Genomic DNA, 20,177 nt, shown 5'->3' on the forward strand with positions numbered 1-20,177 from the left:
CCTTTATTTCCCCATTTTGGAACAAAATATGTAATCTCTGACAGTTCTACCATTATATTATCTCAGTATATGAATTGTTTTATTTCATAGCTTCAGTGTTAGGAATTTTGTCCAAGCATGCAGTATGATTTTTACCCCTTCCTACTTTAGAGCTTATTTTTCTTACCAGGTTTATACCTTAGTGTTGATGCTGGAAAGAGTTAAGACTTTCATGGATGGTTGGTTGGATAAATGTAATCTGTATGGGAGAAGAACACAATTTTGAGGCTAGCAGTAGAAAACCATGTAGTGGTTTGCATCCACTCCAAATACTTACCAGCCAGAACTTTAAACTATCTTAACTGAACCTTAGAATTTTGTTATATTCTAGTGATATGCATAATACCATTTGAAATTATTTAATTTTTTAATTTTATCAAAAAGTAAAATAAACAGTATAATTAAACATTGTAGATCAATAAATAGAAATTTGCTAGAGAATGAACTGAAATATCAGAAATGATTTCTTTGTGAGAAAGTTTTATATGATTGAAAATGTGGTTTGTTTCATTTAAAATATGGTAAATCTCAAAACCAAGCCTCTGTAATTCTGTGTAAAATGTTGAGTTAGATGTAGAGTTTTCCAGTTTTGTGAATTTAACTTTTCATTTTGGGTTTTATTTGCTGTAATATCCCTTTGTCATTTTTCAAAGTAGTTATTTTGAACTTATTTTGTTCATCTCCAATTAAATATGTAAAAAGTGATACCTGATGGCTTTCAACTAAACAATAAATTTCAATAAGTGAAATATTTTTCATTAGATAATGGCATTTTGGGCCATAATTAGTACTTCTTTAAAAAGTGTGTCAGAGCTCAAGGTAATACCAACTCCATCAAGGAAAGAATTTTCAGGTTTGCACTAAGAACTGTAATTTTTTGAAAAGAAGCAGTGATACTGTAGTACTAGAACAAAATACATAAACATTTTATCTAGGGGCTTAGCTAGTGATACTCCTGCTCTCTGTTTACTGTGACATAAAAATCGATTCAGTCCTCTCAGTGACTATGCAAAGCACTGCACTGAGGGGCTCACTGTGATGTATTTGTAGTTTCTGTGGGGCACGGGGAAGACAGTGTGTGGACTGTGTAGATCTGTGTGTGGGTTTGTGTTGGTCTGTGATCTTGGAGAGATGTATCTGTGTGAGTCTCCTGTGGGAGAAACATTGCACTGTCTATGCACAAAATTTCTGACTAGCCGAGGTCTTTGTGGGACTGTGGGAGATCTCTGTATGGAAATCTGTATGAGTAATCTTTATGGTGTTGAGTCAGAAATCTATGCCTGTGTCTGTGAGTCTGAATTGGGAATCTCAGTGGGATTTGCTAGTGGTTTCAGCCTGAGGCTGTCAGGGGTCTCTTCCTGGGAATGTTGGAGGGTCAGACAGTCTCCTATAGGGGGATTCCACAGCTCTGGTCAGCCAGGGATGTGGGGCCAATATAGGATTCGCTAGATGTGAGATATAGAACTGCTCCCACACTTGGACTGATCCCTCAGCTAGTGATACTTGCTCAATTATCTGCTGAAATATCACATGCAGGAACTTTCCAGAAGAAAAATATATTCTTTTTATATATATAAAAAATTATGCCTCCCTGTATTATCTGTGGACATCTGAACAAAGCAAACCTGGGTCAGCAATAGTGCTGTATGCCATTCAGCCCTGTCCCATCATTGAACAGGTCACTTCTAGCCTGTTTGCAAAAAATCCGCTCTGAGGTCTTCTTTCTTCTATGTTTGGGGTGAACAGTATGGAAATCATGCAAGACCAACATGAACTTACAGGCCTGTTTGATGTCCTTTGAGTCCTACTGCCCCTGGGAGTCACTTTTGAGGTTCAATAAAAGTCATTAAGAATGGAAGTTCTTCCTTGTCTTCCCATTACTCTCTGGCTTAATTGTGATACCCAGAGACATACAGTATAATCCTCCCAGCTTGAAGGTTTTTCTTGTGGGGCCTTTGTGAGGAGCTGAGTAGCTAATCATGTCTGAGTTCTGGATGTGGACAGGGAGAAGCATCTAGGGACCTTTCTGAGCCTCTGGGACCTTAAAATTGTCTTTCTTTGTCAAAGAAACATGACAGAACTGGGTTCATCTTTTTTCACTACTTTGGGCACCTGTGTCACTTTGCCTCCTTCCTCCACTTCTCACTAGACCCAGTGACCCAAGATACCTGTGAACAGCACCCAGTCACTATTCCCCTTCATTCTCCAGAAAGGACGGTCATTCCTCCAAGGTGGGTGAAGAAAACACCTAGATCCTCCCTATACTTCCAATGCTGCATGCCCTTAGACAAAAATAAACACACACACACACACACACACACACACTCTTACACACATGTATACACACATATACACACATTCTTTCATTGACAGGTGAAAAAGTGCCCCTGCAGCCTGTGTCATCTTTTCTTCCCAGTGAAGTCGGGTCAGATTGTTCTACCTCTGGCCACTGGGTCACTGGGTCTACTTGTGTGACAAGTACAACTATCTCATAATTTTGGAGTCTCTGGGATATTTTTTGAATGCAAACCCTAGAGACGGAGAAGATTATGATAGAGCCTGAGGAAAGATGAACCGTTTCCTGGAGGGTTCTTTTGACTTTTGCTCAGGGTGACAAGTCCTCATGCCATCCTTCGTTTATGTAGGGACAGTGTGAAGGTGCCGTGAGGGAGTAGGATGAGGTTGGTTTGCTGATATCAGCATCTCCCCAGGATTCGAGACATTTGAAGTCAAAAAAAGATAGCTGGGAATAAAAGACAAAAACTACCAACTCTCAAAAACAGAACAAAGCTTAACACAAAAAAACAAGTTTATTTTAGGAAGCAGTATTCTGGGATGACTGTTAGAACAGGCAAGATGTATTAATGTAGGAATATACTGCTTTCTCTGAACATACTGAACGGCTTCCTGGCAAAGTAGCTTTCTCTTGGCCAATGCGGGAGGATGATGATCTTGTTGAACAAGTCATATTTTTCTTAACATAGCTCATTGAGAGATTCATAGACCGGTCAGAAGTTCCAGAATTCCTGGAAATTTGCTGGCTGTGTCCAGCTGTGGATCCTAGCTCCCAGGGTGGCAGGACCCCATCACTGCTTTTTTTGTTGTTGATCATATATTTATGCCTCTGAGAAAGGACCTGCTGAGAGGAGAGCATATCTCTTCTCAAATGCTTTTGTTCTGGGTAAGTAAGGTTCCTTTGACTAGAAGAACTGCTGCCTGGAGGGATCTGAAGTTTTTGACTCTGCAGGTTTGCCCCTGAGGCGCTCACTCTGTGCTGAAGTCCCAATTTATCCACCAATATTTGTTCCACAACTGATGTGATTGTGTGTGCCACAAGCATCTCTTTGTTCTCAATCTGCCTGCTTTGGACTGGACCTTGACTCTGAGAAATGACTGATGCGGAACTGATGTTTTCACCTGGATCTTTCAATCCTTGCCCTGTCTTACTGAAGTTCCGATAATGCGGAGAGTGCCCCATCCTCTCTCTCATGTGACCTCCCATGATTTCAGGCTCATTTTCTGGCATGAGCTGCGTGGATTTCCTCCTGAATATGTCTCCTCTCTGCCCCTTCAAAAGAGTGGAGCTCTTCGCACTGGTTGGGGAATCCTTCCATCGTGGAAACTCAGTCTTTGCACCTTCTTGGGCCCATCTGTCATCCTTTCTTTTATCAAACATAGCCATATCCCTCTCATAAACAATTGACTCATCCTTCTCCATAGCCTCGCTCTTCAATATTGTTCTCTCAACTGTAGCAGAATCTTTACTCACATAAGGTGAGCTTAAAAGATTCTCTATTAGCCTAGTTGGGATAGTCTTACACTTCTTACCCATGTGGGTAGTGCTGTCTTCTCTCACTACAATAGAAACATCGTTCGGTTTGCCTGTTGGTGTAAGTATTTGGCTGTCTGAGTTATCTTGGTCCTCACCTTTTTGTATACTGGGCTCCTGCTGCTTCTGGCTCCTTTCCCCATGAAATATGTGGTCTAAAAACAGTTGGATAGTGTTTTCCCCACATTGTTTCTCTGGGGAATCAGACTGTGCCCTCTGACAAGCCAAGATGTCTACAGCAAGGGGGACTTTTGTCTGCAAGTCTTGAAGGAGCACGTTGTTGCAAGTGTCTTGGATCAACATACCTGTTGCAATGTCTTGAAGGAGCATGTCAGTGTGAGATTCCTTAGGGATCAATTTGATGGGCTGGCACTGCGAATATTGATCTGAGTCTCCATTTGTTTTGAGTTTAAATTGATTAGCAACCTTTGTTGCTAGATATGGCTTATTTGGATCTTGTGCAGTCACCTTTTTGAACATTGAACTAAAAGGAGTCAGATTCGGATTAGCGGTCTGGGACCTGGCCTTAACACTAGGTTCCAAGATGACATCCCAAGCTGGGCCATTCTTACTCTTGACTTGTTTTCTGGCCTCTGTGGTGACCATCACTGTGGTGGTCATTTTCATATACACCTCATTCATGGCCTTTTTGCCGCTCAATGATTTTTTTTCTAAATTCTTTTGCAGTACAGCTACCTTTTGGGCATGGTCGACTGGAGCTGGACCTACACACTTCTTTGGTTCACTTATGAAATTTAGAGACCCCTGAGGGTTGCCTCTTCTGACACTCGAGCCTCTCTCTCCCTGCCAGGGTCTTACCTGAACTCTGGATGGAATGGTCTGAGAAGGCATCCTGCTCCCCTTCCCAGTCCCTAGTGCCTTGGAGGAGTGTTGGCAGACCTCAGTTTTGGTCCTTCCCAGGGCCTTAGTCGTTTCCTCAGGCTCAGGTAAAGGGACAGTGAGGGGACTCCCAGCCCTGATGGCAGATGTAGTTTTCATCACTTGCTCTCTCTTTTGGGCCTGATGGACTTTCCAACCCTTGGAGGATGATATTTTATTGGTTTCCACAGCTGCATTGTAGTTGCAGAAGACTGTGATCCAGGACCGACGCACACGCACGGGGAACAAGCCATGTTTGATTTGACTCTTCTTTTTTGATAAATGAGCATCCAACTTTTCTTTTAGGTGTCCCGGCAATAAAAACATTAACCAATGAGTCTGAAAAACATTGCCATACTTGGGAGAAGAGTGTTTCTTGAAGAACAGATATTCTTTGTCTTTGATGTTCCCCAGGGGTAAGTGGATGATGGTATCATGCTGAGCACCCCCTGATTGAGCCTTAGGCTTCTGTGGGTACTTGTACCTTGCTGTGGTTGTAATAAAACACCAGATGGTACTCGCCCACAGCCACAAAGCTAGTGACAGCAACCAACTTAGACACTCCAGAACAGATAGTGCTGGGAGAAGAGATTTTCGAAAAGACTTAATAGGAGGATCATTTGATAGAGAGCCCAGTTCAGACTGAGCTTGACATTCTGATGACTGGGCAGAGGCCAGAAGTAGCAGGTCCCCTGGACTGGAGACATCTGAGAGAGAAACAGTAGGAGCAGCATCTGCTGTCCCTGGTCTGGGGTCCTGATCTAAGTGTTGATGGTTATCACTCATTTCAGCTCTGGCAGGGCCTGTGTTGATATGTTTACGCCTGAGCTGAGAACTTTTACCATTGTCATGATATATTTTCAGGCAGTTTCTGGCAGGGGCTGTGTTGTTATGTTGACCCCAGAGCTGGGAGCTTTCACCATTTTCATGGTATTTTTTCAGGTGGGTTCTGGTATGCCTTGTTCTTGAACTTTCATACAAAAGCTGTTGGTACTCATTTTTGTCAGGACCTTTCCTCAGGTTGCTGCAGGGGACAGAAAATAGAAGCTGCAGTCTGTGGGGTGGAGTGGCCCAAAATGGGTTGGACTCCTGGTACCAACCTGCAGCCCAGGAGCCCCTGCACTGCCCCTGTGATGACGTCACAAAGCTCCGAGTGTTCTTCCCTCTGCTCCCTCCCCCCACCTACGCTTTGTTTCTGTGGCTTCCTTGCCAGAGTAGAATCTGAGGTTCTGGGAGGACACAGGGGGAAGTTTATTTACCTGTACAAAAGATAGTTTGAGTTTGGTGTCTCATCAGGTTCTTGCTGGCCGTCTCTAAATGCTGAGAATCAGGAGAGAGGGTTATGAAGAACAAAGAGATAAGTCATGACTTCCAGGTAGACATTAGGGAATTTACTTCTCTAGAACCTCAGTGTCAGTGTATCAGACCACATGATCACTGACACTCTCACCCTGGTTCATAATAGCTGTTTTGTCATTTCAAAGTGATCCTAGTCCATTGCATTTTCAAGGCTTTAGACTGTCCAATGGGAAAGAAAGTACAGGAACCACCCCCAGATGAATCTGCACACAGTAAAGAAATGTGTCCCCAGTCTGACCTGGTGGTCCGACCCCTTAGACCAGGCATTGCAGGTCAACTCCAGGCACACCTGGAAGCACCCATTTTCCTTGTAGTGCTCTGAGAATGGAATTAAGGGGTGTCTAGGTTTAGCCTACATTCCACATGTCTTCCCAGGGCTGTTTACTGAGGATGTTCTACTGCTGGACCCCTTGGTTACAGGAAGCCAAGCCTCAGGGATGGGAGAGATGGGGTGACTCACGCGACTACATAGAAAAGCTCACCTTCCCCTGTTCCAACTGTCATGCTGCTCCTATTTCTTGTCCTTTGCTTCTTTTCATTCTGAGAGGGGAGAGAAAATACAGGTCTGTACCCATTTCCCAGTTTTCTCTCTAGACCAGCTAGAGACTATCAGTGTTCAGCAACAACATGATGTCTTTCTGCTTTTAACTCAGGGAGGTAGTAGCTTTCTTTCCATTGATTCATTTCTCCAAAGGGAAAAGACATTTGTTGGGTGTGATATTTCTTCAAAGTACACAAAGGGTCTTATAAGACTGACCATAATTTTCCCCTCATGGTCCTCTGCTGAAAAAACACAAAGTTCAGGTTGGAGCAGTAGTACAATAGGTAAGGCGTTTACTCTGCACACCATCAGTTTTATCCCCTGGCACCCCAGTTGGTATCCTGAGCCCACCAAGAGTGACTCTTCATCACAGAGGCAGGAGCAACCCCTGAGTATCCCTGGGTATGCCCCCCATCCCCAAACAAAACGAACAAAAAAGCAAAAATGTCCTTAGACTTCAGGTAACAAGTGCTGTCAGGGTTACCCTCTTCTGGTACACACTGGGCATTGAGGGGCTCAGAAACCCTCCTCCTGCTATTGGATCTGCATGGAAAAAGTGACCCTTCACACCTGGAAGGAGACTGTTGAAACAGCAGTTAGAGGGTTGACTGGCCTCCCTCCCACAGCATTCTAGCATTCAGCTGCTGGTCTAGCCAAACCTCTCTAAATTAGGCTCCAGCTTGGAGCTTTGAACAGGAATCCTAATGCCCATCCTCAGCCGAGATGGGCACCTGGATTGTCCCCAGGAGGATGAGGTTCTATTATTTTTCTGAGAACAGAAGTTGCATTGCTTCTCAGCAGAGCATGTAGTACGTTGAGAAAGGTGAAAGTAAAACCAGAAAAGAGGAGAAAATGACATCCTGTTGGTTCTGGACGTAGGGTTTCTTACCATCCTGGGGTGTCTGCCTTCTCTAGGCTGTAGTTCCGATGGACCATTTGGAAGATAGGAAAGTATTAGGAGTAAAATCCCCACTCCACAGAGAATGGGAAAGATGATGTTCAACCAGGAAGTGGTTGTGATGCTCAGCCAGGATGAAGTGACACTATTCAATGAGTAAGCAGAATTCTCCATTTTGAACCCATTGGTACAATTCTAGCCCTACAGTCATGAAGGGACCAGGAAAATATGTGGCTTCTGCGCTAGTGTCTAGAACATCAACTGAGGGTCAGAGGAACCAGGAAGTTCAAGTCCTGCCTTGGCCCCACCTATCCCTTTGTGAGAGGCCAGCCTCTGTGATGCTGCCCAGGGTTTCAGTCCCCAGGTCTACTCCCTACTACTCTATTAATAAATGTGTTCAACTTTATTTTAAAATTTTCAAAGTTATTGAGGCTCTGTAATTTATAGTAGTTAGTAGTTTCTCATGCACATAATTCAAAACTGATATCCATCACCATTGTACCCACTTCCTCCCTCCTCTAAGAGCCCAAGTGCCTCTCTCTCCCTTTCACTGCCCTCTCAACCCCCGAATGACTCAGTTGTGTGCATTAGTTCACCAGTTGTGCTTCCTTTAGTCCTTGCTTCTCCCTTGCTTAGAAACTTTGATTCTCACATATAAAAGAAATCATTCTCTATCAATTTTTTCTGGCTTCATTCAGCATAAATATTCACAATGAAAATTTTAGTTTTATTTGTATTATTTTTCATTGATTTTCTTTTTTACATCTTCTGAAGGACTTGAGTTTGAACGCAGGGCATCCCATGCAAGGCAGTAGTCTCAGCAAGCCACATTTCTGGCTACATTTTTTTGGTTATTGATGAAAATACTGAAGTTTTCATTTACAGGATTTTTTGTCTTTCTGGTTTATTTATGCTATTGTTCTCCAATTTTAACACATGATTATAAAACTCAGCTCCTATACTCCCTCTATAAATAAGTTTTTGCATTTCAGAAACCTAAAAGTAGTTTTAAAAAAACTCATTTAATTTTTTTCTTTGGTGGGGGTGGACACTCAGACCCAATGGTGTTCAGAGCTTGCTCCTTTCTCTGCTCTCAGAGATCACTCCTCGAAGGGTTCAGGGGAGAATATGGATGCTGGGGATCAAATCAGGCTTAACCACATGCAAGTCAAAGGCCCTCCCTGTTTTAATATCCCTCCATTTCTTACTCATTTTACTCTTAACATAGATTATCAGTTAGTGGAGAATTCATCAGGCTGCAATCTAATCAATTAGAAGCCCATGCTTGTTCTTCTAAGGTTTGGAATAACATTTTATATAGTTGGGGGTGAGGATTTGGGGAAGTTCCTGGAGGTGCTCAGGAATTACTCCTGGCTCTGTGTTTGGGCTCAATCCTGGCCAATTTCAGGCACCTTCCACATGGGCCGGGTTTGAACCTGGCTGGCTGCATTCAAGACAAGGGCCCTGACCTACTCTGCTATGACTCCTGGGGGCCCAGGGCAGCAGTGGCCTTAGCGAACAGCAGTGGTGGCAGTTTCTCAGCGCTCCCAGTCTCTCTGCTCATATCAGAGCGCAGCTGCTCTCAGAGTTTCTTCTGGGAACCGTGGCCTTGGCCTCTTAGTGCGCTCTAGGTGACAGCTCCACTGGTCCCTCTCTGCTGCAGCACTGAACCTGCTCTCACAGTCTCTCTGCTTCAGTCTCTCTCAACTTGCTCTTAGAGGCAGCACTGCTTCACTCTCCCTCGGCTCTTGCTCTCTCAGGGTTGGTGGTGGCACCAACCTCCTTCCATGTCCCCTGCTCCCTGAGCCCATCTCAGTAGTAGCAGCTGTCCTAGCAGTGTCTGGTCCTCACCGCGTCTTTGCAGCTACTTCAGTCTCCCTCACAGGGGCACTGCCATTAGCAGATCTCTCAAGGCCCTCCGCCAGTTTGGAGACTCCTCTTAAGGGATCAGGAAAAAGTCTGAGCAAGGCCAAGGGCATTCCTCTGTGCATGTTCTTAGGGAGTCACATAGACAGAGGAGGATCTAAGGCTCCACTGTTTCCCTGAAGTGAGCATTCCCTCTTCTCCTGTGTCCAGTGAATCATATGTGAAGCATCATATACTCAAGAACTCTTTCCTACCTTGGGCTCCCAAATGACATTGCCCTTTAAGGCCTAAAGCCAACCTGTGTGCATTTGGAGAAAAGCCTCAGACTTCTCCAACTAGCTCAGGAGAATTAGCAGGGGTCCCAGTCTGGAAGCCAAGATTCACTGGGGAACATTAAAATTCCCAATGCAAATTATATAAAAAATTAATAGCAAAGGAATTCATGTTCACATTATGTTACTGAAAGATGAATCCTCAGATTACCCTTGCCAGCTGTTGTGACCTGTTTCATTTTTTTAACTCCCTGCAAATTCCTAAGCCTTTTTTTTTGATAAACTTAGAGTTAATAATTGTCCATCATAAAATTCTTCCCCAGAGCTTAGACCTCACATATAAGCTAAGATAATGGGAAATACACATGGAAAATGGCCAGACAAGAAGCCAAGAAGCTGTGAGATCCTTATACCCTCTGTAACATTTACCAAGAGCCAATTCTCATTTTAAAGAGTCTGCCAGCAGACCCTTGTCTTTAAATTCCAATACTGGCTGTAACACAAAGACCAGGGTTTCCTACTGGTGGAGGGATGGGTATTTGATCATTGAATAATTGAAACCCAAGCACAAAAATTTGTAAGTCTACAACTGTACCTCATGATGTCTCACTAATAAAAAGAAAAACAAAAAAACCCACAAAAAACAAATAAATAAAAAACACCCCACAAAAAGATCCATAGCTAAACTTAGTCTTATACTAAGTTCTTCCCTCCTTTTCTTTTCTTTTCTACTTTCCAGTAATCTTTTCTACTTTCCCATTCTCAGTCTGAGCATCTTTATGTAATATGTTCTCTCTTGAAAATATTAAAGAACCTGGGAATTGTGAACAGAGACCCACTATTGCCACTCCAGCAACATCCACATTATATGGGAGCTGGTCTGGGATCACACTCGCAGAATAGTGGTAAGTTTTGCCAGACTCTATATTACCTGTTCCTTTGTTTTCCTATGCCTAGTCCTATAACCATATTGGGGACAGGGGTGGGGTGAGGAATGGTCATCCAGCAACCAGTTAGAAGGTGACTAGCACAGCATTGCCGGTCTTAAGGTGGCTGAAATGTTTGTCTGGCTTCCCGTCTCTGTGATCTGCACTTTACCCGGAGAGTGGAATGCCATCGTTTAGGGAGTCAGGTCCTTTTCTGGCGTCTTCAAAGGGCAGTCTTAACTCTTGAGAGTGGTGTGAGTCCTGACTGCAGAGCATAAGATCTGCGGCCCCTCACTTAGAGGTTCACATCCAGCCCTCCAGTGTGCACCCTGAGAAATCTTTTTCTTTTCCTTCTGTCTCATGAGCCCAAGTCCTAACTGCAGCTTGAGCAACCTGTAAAGAACCTTACCTTGGCTTAGATGTTTGCATCTAGACCTCCAGTAGGTGCCCTGAGACATCTTTTTCTTGGTCTGCATCTTCCAATTACTCATAAGTACTCTGCCCCTAGACTCTAGATTTGTTCCTCCACTCTGGGAGAACCAAAGGCATTTTCCTTAGGACTCACCCTGAAAAAACTTGTTTCCCTGGGGCATCTCAGCCTGCTCTCTGCCTGATGGCTTCTTGTGTCACAGGCAGTGCAGCATGTAGTGTGAAGGCAGCAGAAACTATAAAGGCAGACAAAGTAAGGGTGGCATGTGACATAGGGGCTACTGAGGTAGAACTCCAACCTCTGTCTCACAGCTCTGGGTCATTCTTATTCAACTGCCTTAATCTCCTTCCTTCCTTAGGCAATTCACAGATCTTTTGTTGGAGCTTAACCATGGGGGCTGACTGAAAACCCCTCTACTTTGGGGCTAGTGCCTGTTTCTATGCGCTCTGGGCCCTGAGCTCATCTGCCCATCTAGAACCCCTACAGAGGTCTGACACCTATGGCTAACAGTGGTCCTTCTTTACTGACTGAGTGGGAATCCATAAGTGGAGATTCATAAGATCTCCATATGTGGGGAGCACAATGTTATTTTTATTGCTGGATTTTCTGAAGGCAGTTTGGCCTAGTGACACAGGACGCTTATGGAAAGGGCAAAATGATCTGTAAGGGGCAGCTAAGTTCCACAAGGCCATTTGAATCTGTGCTGCAAGGTTTAAACCTGTATGCAGAAGGGAGGACACTCCATTGGCTAACGAATAGAGACCCTGGGCATGTTCAGGACGCTTATTTCTTATTTTTAATTGAATCACTGTGAAATACAGTTACAAAGAACCAAATGTGATATCCACTCAGTATCTGTATTGCAAACCATAATGCCCCCAAATAGAGAGAGACTATGGGGTAAATTGTCTGCCATAGAGGCAAGGGGAAGATTGAGATGGTGTGTGTGTGGGGCGGGGGGAGTTTGGATAATGGGGACATTGGTGGTGTAAGACGTGCACTGCTGGAGGGATGGGTCTTTGATCATTGTATGACTGACACTCAAACATGAAAGCTTTGTATCTTGTATCAGTGATTCAACAACAATAACAACAACTACATATATATTTATATATTACTCCATTAAAAAGAAATAATTATGGTTCAGTAAAACAGGTTCAAAGATTAATGGTTTAGTATAAAATGTGGGTTTCTAGAGTTATATAATTGGTTGCTAAACTTTTATCCTACCAATGTTTAGAAAGTATCAGGCTTTTTACTGGATCTCCAGACCAGATTCAGGACTTCTTACTGAAGGAAAAAGTGAGCCACTTTAATATTCAAGGGGCTAAGGACAGCCCTTTAGCTTTAATGGCTTCTGGATATGGAGAACTGGGTGAAAATGTGGGCAATGACAGTAACCAGCCTTTTTCAGAATATGTTCCTGACTGCCCAGTATCTGAAAACACATCTTATTACTGAGAAAGTATAAGTACTTGTTCATCATGTTAGAACTTCATGGGAAACGTCGTCGCATAAAATGAAATGTTCAACCTTATGTGAATAACATGGGTATTCTAGAACCAGACAAACATGATATTGTTGATTTAAATTGTATATTCTACCTCTGTAGGTTTTTGCAGCCCCTCTTTTGGTAATGGGTAAACAACATCTATGGTAAGAATAGACAGCTTGCTTTTCTCTTATTAACAGCTTTTACATGTTTAATTCTTTGTGGTAATATCATTTTGCAGAGATCTAGTAAACTGGGATGTCTTACTGAAAGATAGTAAAGGGGATTCCCTTTGTTGCTCTATTAACAGAGTAACTAAGTACAACTTGTATACTGGGAAACCTCAAGGGAAGAGCTATGAACCCCAACACTTAAATGTTGAAGCTGGTCTTACAGGACCCTGACCATTTGTTATATTGGCTTGACTTAAGCTTCAGTTGCTAAGATTGGACTTAAATTTAACACTCCCCAAATGTGAGTTCTACTGAGGGCCACAGATGGACCTCAGGGCAGGTTTTGTGCCACCCTGCCTGGCTATGACTTGGGAGAGCCCAAGAGCTCAAAAAGTACATTGATATGAGATCAATGTCAGACATTCAGACAGAAGAGAATGGAAGAAATGGAGTATCTATCACCTTCAAGACTAGAAGAAGGATGCTCTGGGGTTAGGTGAACTAAAACAGACTGGCCTGAGGCCTGCAGGTGGAAAATATGACAAGATGCTTCATGGGAAAAGCCATCTTGTTCTAATGTAACTGAACCTAACGTTAAAAGTTACTATCCCAGTTCTTACTGTGCCTATGCAAAATAATAGCCACTTTCATTAAAGGCAAATAATCTGTTATGTTAGTTTATACAGATGGAGAGAAAGCCATGCTTCATTTCAGGGACATGATTTTGGTGTAAAAACCATATTAGTTGTCCATGGAGGGATGATAAGACTTTCAGTTAGAATCCAGAGTAAAATCAGTCATACCCATTAAGGCTTGCTATGAGTTTGGCTCTAGGAATTTAGCTCTGTTCAAAGTTATTTTAGTTGGGGTCTTGCTAATCTGTAATTGCTTTACTAGAAAGAACCCCTTCAAAAGGACAAGTATAACCTCAAATAACCTTGCCTGTGTCCCAGTTTTTTTTCTAATGAGCTATCCATGCACTTGTCCCCCTCTCTAAGCAGTAGGAAAAGGCAGGGTAAGCTCAGGTCCTTCAAGATTTCTTTTAAAATCCTGGTCACTCTTTCCGAACTCAGAGCAGCAACCTGAACTGTAGCACTGTAGCACTGTCATCCCATTGTTCATTGATTCGCTCGAGCGGGCACCAGTAACATCTCCATTGTGAGGCTTGTTGCTACTGTTTTTGGCATATCAAATACACCATGGGTAGCTTGCCAAGCTCTGCTGTATGGGTGGGATACTCTCGGTAGCTTGCCGAGCTCTCTGAGAGGGGTGGAGGAATTGAACCCAGGTCGGCAGGGTTGGCCACGTGCAAGGCAAATGCCCTACCTGCTGTGCTATCGCTCCAGCCCAGCAACCTGAACTAGGAATGTTTTATCTTTAAGGTTCGTGTTTTCTCCCAGCTCACTCCCAAAGGTCCAGGTGGCAAACAGAAGCAATTCAGATAATAATTAAGAGAGCAAATAAACATCAAGGACTTGAGGAAGTAGTTGAAGTAATAGAGCATGTGCCTTGCATGTGTGAGACCCTGGATTTGCCCTTCAGCATCGTGTGGCCCCTCTGGTTAAAGGCCCTGTCCATCCCTGCTTATACCCAAACATTCTACAGAAAAATAAGTAACAGTTTTGGCTGCCGACCCAACCCCTTGCAAACCAAAGTACTTTTTCCTCTACAACACTGTTTATATCTCCCAATATATAGAACAGGTACCTTCTTGTCTGTTAACTCACCAACAAGCAATACTTTTCTTCAGCAGTTAAAAGGAAAGATGGTTTGCCATAAAAAAGTATTGCTTAATAAGCACTGAAACTAACCAAAAAAAAAACCCCAATAAAACGAAAAACAATCTTTTTGCAAGAGTTGGAAATAACCTGCCCTGTTGCATCTCATGCTCCAGCTTTCTCTTTGTTCCGTCCTTTGTGTTCTCACCCAGTCTGAGTTCAAGCAGATCTTCCTGATTGTTCATGTGAAACAGCTTCTTCAGCCTGTCTCCTTGACCTGCATTTTTTCTTGGCATTCACTTCTTACTAGCATTATGGTTCTTGTTTGTTGCTTTAATGATCAAGGACATTCATATCTAAGCACAATGAGGTATGTCTCCTAAATGACAAATTACAGACACTTAAACCACTTACATTATAAACTGTCAGTGATGTGGGACTCCAGAATCTTTAATGGCTCCTAGACATAGACACAGGGCCTGGAACCATAGTACAATTATTAGGGCACTTGCTCTGCATGTGGCGAACTGAGGTTCAACCCTGTCTGGTCCCTCAATCCCACCAAGAGTGATCTCTGAGTGCAGAGACAGGAGCAAGCACTGAGCAATGCCAAAACCAAATGAATATACCCCCAAACCACAACTCCTCCACCAAAAAAAGACTGCAAACAAACAAAAAGTGATGTTATTTAGTAGCACCATGATAAGAAAACAGTTGATCATGATAGACTTGAACAGTGTAACATTTGACATGGCATATCAGGTGTGTGTAAACTAAGAAAGACTTCTTAAACTCTTTCCTCTAACTGCCACTTTTTTCCCAAGGAATTTTTATTTGACCCTTGGTATATAAAAGAGTGATATAACTTCAATATCTACTTATAATCATAAATATGTTTATTATTTTATTTATTTTACATTTTGGGACCATACTCAGCAGTGTTCAAGTCCCAAAATATCAGACACAGTCTATAATCATTCTGGCCCTTATACATTTGTTTTAAAATAAAAGTTCTCAGCTCCACAGTCACTCCACAGTAACCTACAAGCCTATAAAATAAATATTCATACTTTTAAAAAGTTAGGGCTGGAGCAATAGCACAGCGGGTAGGGCGTTCGCCTTACAAGTGGCCAACATGGCTGACCCGAGTTCGATTCCTCCGCCCCTCTCGGAGAGCCCGGCAAGCTACCGAGAGTATTCGATATGCCAGACACAGTAACAACCAAGTCTCCAATGGAGACGTTACTGGGCCCGCTCGAGCAAATCGACGATCAACGGGAGGGCCTTTACCTTTTACCTTTACCTTTACTTTAAAAAGTTATGACACAAAATCTATGGAAAACAGCTGTAATCTAGTACACTAGAGTGCATTAATCTGCTTATCAGAGTTTTATGATGGGAAATAAAAGCAACCTTCATAAGGATGAATATTACAGGGATCAACAGGTTGCAGTGCATGATTTACCTGTGGGAGAGGAGGGAATAATTTCCAGCACTCTGATTCCCCAAGCTCCCCCAGGAGTGATCTCAGGGCAACAGAGGGAGTAGCCACTGAGATTCACTATTTCCAGACAGAGCAGTTAAAGAAATATATGAAGTAAACAAGTAAACAACACACACACAAGTGGCAGAACATACATAGCATGGTTCACCTCATTTGAAGCTCCAATATATGCAAAACAAATTCTTATTAATATCAGTTAAAATAAAAACAGGAGCGATAGCACAGCGGTAGGGCGTTTGCCTTGCACGCAGCCAACATGGCCAACCCGAGTTCGATTCCTCTGCCCCTCTCGGAGAGCCCAGCAAGCTACCGAGAGTATCTCGCCCACATGGCAGAGCCTGGCAAGCTCCCCGTGACGTATTGCCAAACACAGTAACAACAAAGTCTCCAATGGAGACATTACTGGGCCCGCTCGAGCAAATCCACGAACAACGGGAGGTCCTTTACCTTTATATGATAAGGGTGGTATTGGAGAAAGATCCATGAGGTCTTCAAATATAGGGATAAGTCTGTCTTAGGTTCTTGGAGTGATTATGTGTTTTCTTTTAAAGTCACATATTCTGCATAACTACAATGCAGAATACGCAAGATGTTTTGTATACATCACTGTCACTGTCACTGTCCTCCCGTTGTTCATTGATTTGCTCGAGCGGGCCCAGTAACATCTCCATTGGAGACTTTGTTGTTACTGTGTTTGGCATATCAAATACGTCACGGGTAGCTTGTCAGGCTCTGCCGTGAGGGTGAGATACTCTTGGTAGCTTGCCGGGCTCTCCGAGAGGGGCAGAGGAATCGAACTCAGGCCGGCCATGTTGGCTGTGTGCAAGCCAAACGCCTTACCACTGTGCTATCGCTCCAGCCCGTTTTGTATACATAGCGCACAAAATATTTTACAAGATTTAAAGTAAAGTAAAAGTAAAGGCCCTCCCGTTGATCGTCGATTTGCTCGAGCGGGCCCAGTAACGTCTCCATTGGAGACTTTGTCGTTACTGTGTTTGGCATATCGAATACTCTCGGTAGCTTGCTGGGCTCTCCGAGAGGGGCAGAGGAATCGAACTCGGGTCGGCCATGTTGGCCGCTTGTAAGGCGAATGCCCTACCGCTGTGCTATCGCTCCAGTATGATGCCCTGGTTATAAGACAGGTTCAAATGAAACACTTCAATGGTTTTTAAATCTAATGGTTTTTAAATCTAAGAGGTGTATAGAATTTCTTTTCTCTTTGAAACATCACACACTAATGTCTTTTCTAAAAAAGTTTAGTTCTTTAACCTTGATTGTTTTTTACAGCTGTGTGTCTCATGCTGTGGGATGGCCTCCCCTAGTCCCTGCCTCACCACTACAAACTTTCTTAGAATCTGATAGCGCTGCAAGGCAGAAATGCAAATCCACAGTAGCTGAAAGACAATGATGCACTGGATCCAACACGCATAACTTTAGGTCCACAGATATCTAGGTTAACCAGTGCACATATCTAGGTTAGAAACTTAGGGTCATATGGTGGATATCTAGGTATTTGTTGACCTATGGCTAACCTAGATACCATATGCCCACAGATATCTAGGTAAACCAGCCTATAAAGGTACTGTTTTAGTTGTTAAGATATGATCAAATGAACAGGTTAAGAATTAATATTCCTAGCTTCATAGGATTTTAGATATTATTTTAATACACTTAGTCCACTTGCATATGTTGCTATGATAAAATTCCCAAATATGCCTAGGTTTAAAATGTATTTTTTGTAAGACAGCTAAGAAATTTGAACTCATATTGAGTTTTCAAAATGTCAGCAATTTATAAGTAACACTAACATTCTTACCCATATACTACATGATCAGAGAAATGAATTGATTCATTTTCAGTTGGTGATAGAAGTAGAAATTTGTATCGTGTTTGTTTTTGTTCTTTACTCCATGGCACTTTGAAAAGGTTTAGAACTCAGCACTATAATTTATTCCATTCCATATCATCTTTTTCTCAATGAGTAGTGAGCTATGTGTTGTTTGCTATTGAATGGTCTAGGATTGTAGTTTCCCCAAGATTGTAGTTTCTGTGACATTCCGTTGTATTATTTCCTTAAATCTGCAGGATTGTAAGCTCAGAACCTTCTGTCAACATGTACTATAGTAAAAGAAATTCCAGGCAGTATAAAGGCCCTAGAATAAAGAAGTCATTATGATTTATACTAGATTGTAGTAATCTTGTTGGATTCCATGCAACCTTAATATTCATAATTTCTTTTCCTAAAATTTTACTTTATGAAAACACCATGATTTACAAAGTTACCGATAGATGGATTTTAGTCTGATAGTGTTCCATCACTGATTATTACACCAGTTTCATTTTTTCCTTCATCAGTGTTCCCAGGTATCCTCTCCTACCCCTTCCCACACCCAGGCCTGCCATCTTGACAGGCTCTGTTTTAAGTTTGTTTATTCCAGTTTGGGTCCATGATTTCAGTGTTGTTGACTCAATGGTTTGGATATTTAAAATTTCTTAACACCATAGATATACATTGACTCTTTTCCCCTGTTGCCTCTCATATGTGTCTTCTCCTCCCACCCTCCAGTCATTTCTTTTCTCTTTCCTATACTTTGGGACCAGGGGTGATCTAGGCATCTTCCCTTTAAACTATTGCTTATGCAGTTATCTAAATACCACATACAAGTGATATAATCCTGTTTAACTTTCTTCTTTTGGCTTACTTTAACATGATATCTTCTAGTTCCATTCATGTTGCAGCAAATTGCATGATTTAATCATTTCTTATTGTTTCATAGTATTCCATTATATACATATATACACATACACACACACACACACACACACACACACACACACACACATACACACCACATCTTCATGACCCATTGATCTGCTGGTATACTGCTAGGTTGGTTCTAAATCTAGATGTTGTATGGAGTGCTGCAATAAATAATGATGTATATATGTCCTTTTGAATGAATGTTTTTCTGACCTGCGAGTAAATGCCCCAAAGTGGAATTTCTGGGTCTTACGGAAGCTCAATTTTAAGTGTACAAGAACCCCCCTGCTGTTTTCCAGAGGGGTTGGAGCAGATAGCATTTCCACCAGCAGTGGATGAGAATTCCTTTTTCACCACATCCCTGCCAATTCAGATCGTACCCATTATTTTTGATATGTTCCATTCTCCTTGGTGTGAGATGTATCCCATTGTTGTCTTGATTTGAATTTCCTTAATAATAAGTGTTGCTGAGCATATTTTGTGTGTGCCTATTGGCCATCCATTGGTCTTTCTCAGAGAAGCAACTGTTCGTTTCCTCTTTCATTTATTTTTCATTTTAAAAAAAGTTTTATTGAATCATTATGAGACACACAGTTACAAAGTTTTTCATGGTTGGGTTCCAACATCTGTCCTACACCAGTGTGAGTTTCCCAACAGCAGTATCCCGGTTTTCCCTCCACTCACTGCTAGCCTACCTCTATAGGGTACTCTCTCTCTCTCTCTCTCTCTCTCTCTCTCTCTCTCTCTCTCTCTCTCTCTCTCTCTTTCCCTCTCTCTCACTCCTTTTGGAATTATGGTTTGCATACAGATACTGAAAGGTCATCATATTTGTCCCTTTATCTACTTTCAACTCAGTTTTGTCAAGAGTGATCATTCCCAACTATAATTGTTGTAGTGGTCCTTACTCTGTCCTTCCTTCCTCCCCACTCTTCCCCCTCCCCCACCCCCACCCTTTATGACAAGCTTCCAACCATGGCCAGTCCTCCTGGCCCTTGTTTCTACTGTCCTTGATTATTAGTCTTATATTATGTTTTATTTAGATCACACAAATGAGTGCAATATTTCTAATTTAATTTTATTTTTATAAAGTAGTTCACAATATTTGATTACATTTAATTTTTGAACACCAATCCCACACCACTTTCCCACCACCATATTTTGGATATTTCCATTTTGAACCCCAACCCCTGTCCCAAAGCAAAATCAAAATAATTTATTTTGTGTTGTTTGTTATGAATAAAATACTGAAAATGCTTCATAAAACTTTTGTTAGAGGAGAGTGTGTGAACATTGTTGTATTTTAACTAGGGGCCATTAAGCCCTTCTGTAAGAGATTACTAATAAGTTGTAAAGGGTTGAGCCTTGTATGCTTATATACATATTTATCTGTAAAAATATATTTACCTCTAAGATTGGTTGTCTTTTACTTTAAATCCCATCAAAAATGGCATGCTACTTTTGAAGTATGAGTGGTGTGAGGTATGAGATGT

Source organism: Sorex fumeus, unplaced genomic scaffold, assembly GCF_029834395.1.
Source record: "Sorex fumeus unplaced genomic scaffold, SorFum_2.1 ptg000063l, whole genome shotgun sequence".
In the NCBI taxonomy this organism is placed as follows: Eukaryota; Metazoa; Chordata; class Mammalia; order Eulipotyphla; family Soricidae; genus Sorex; species Sorex fumeus.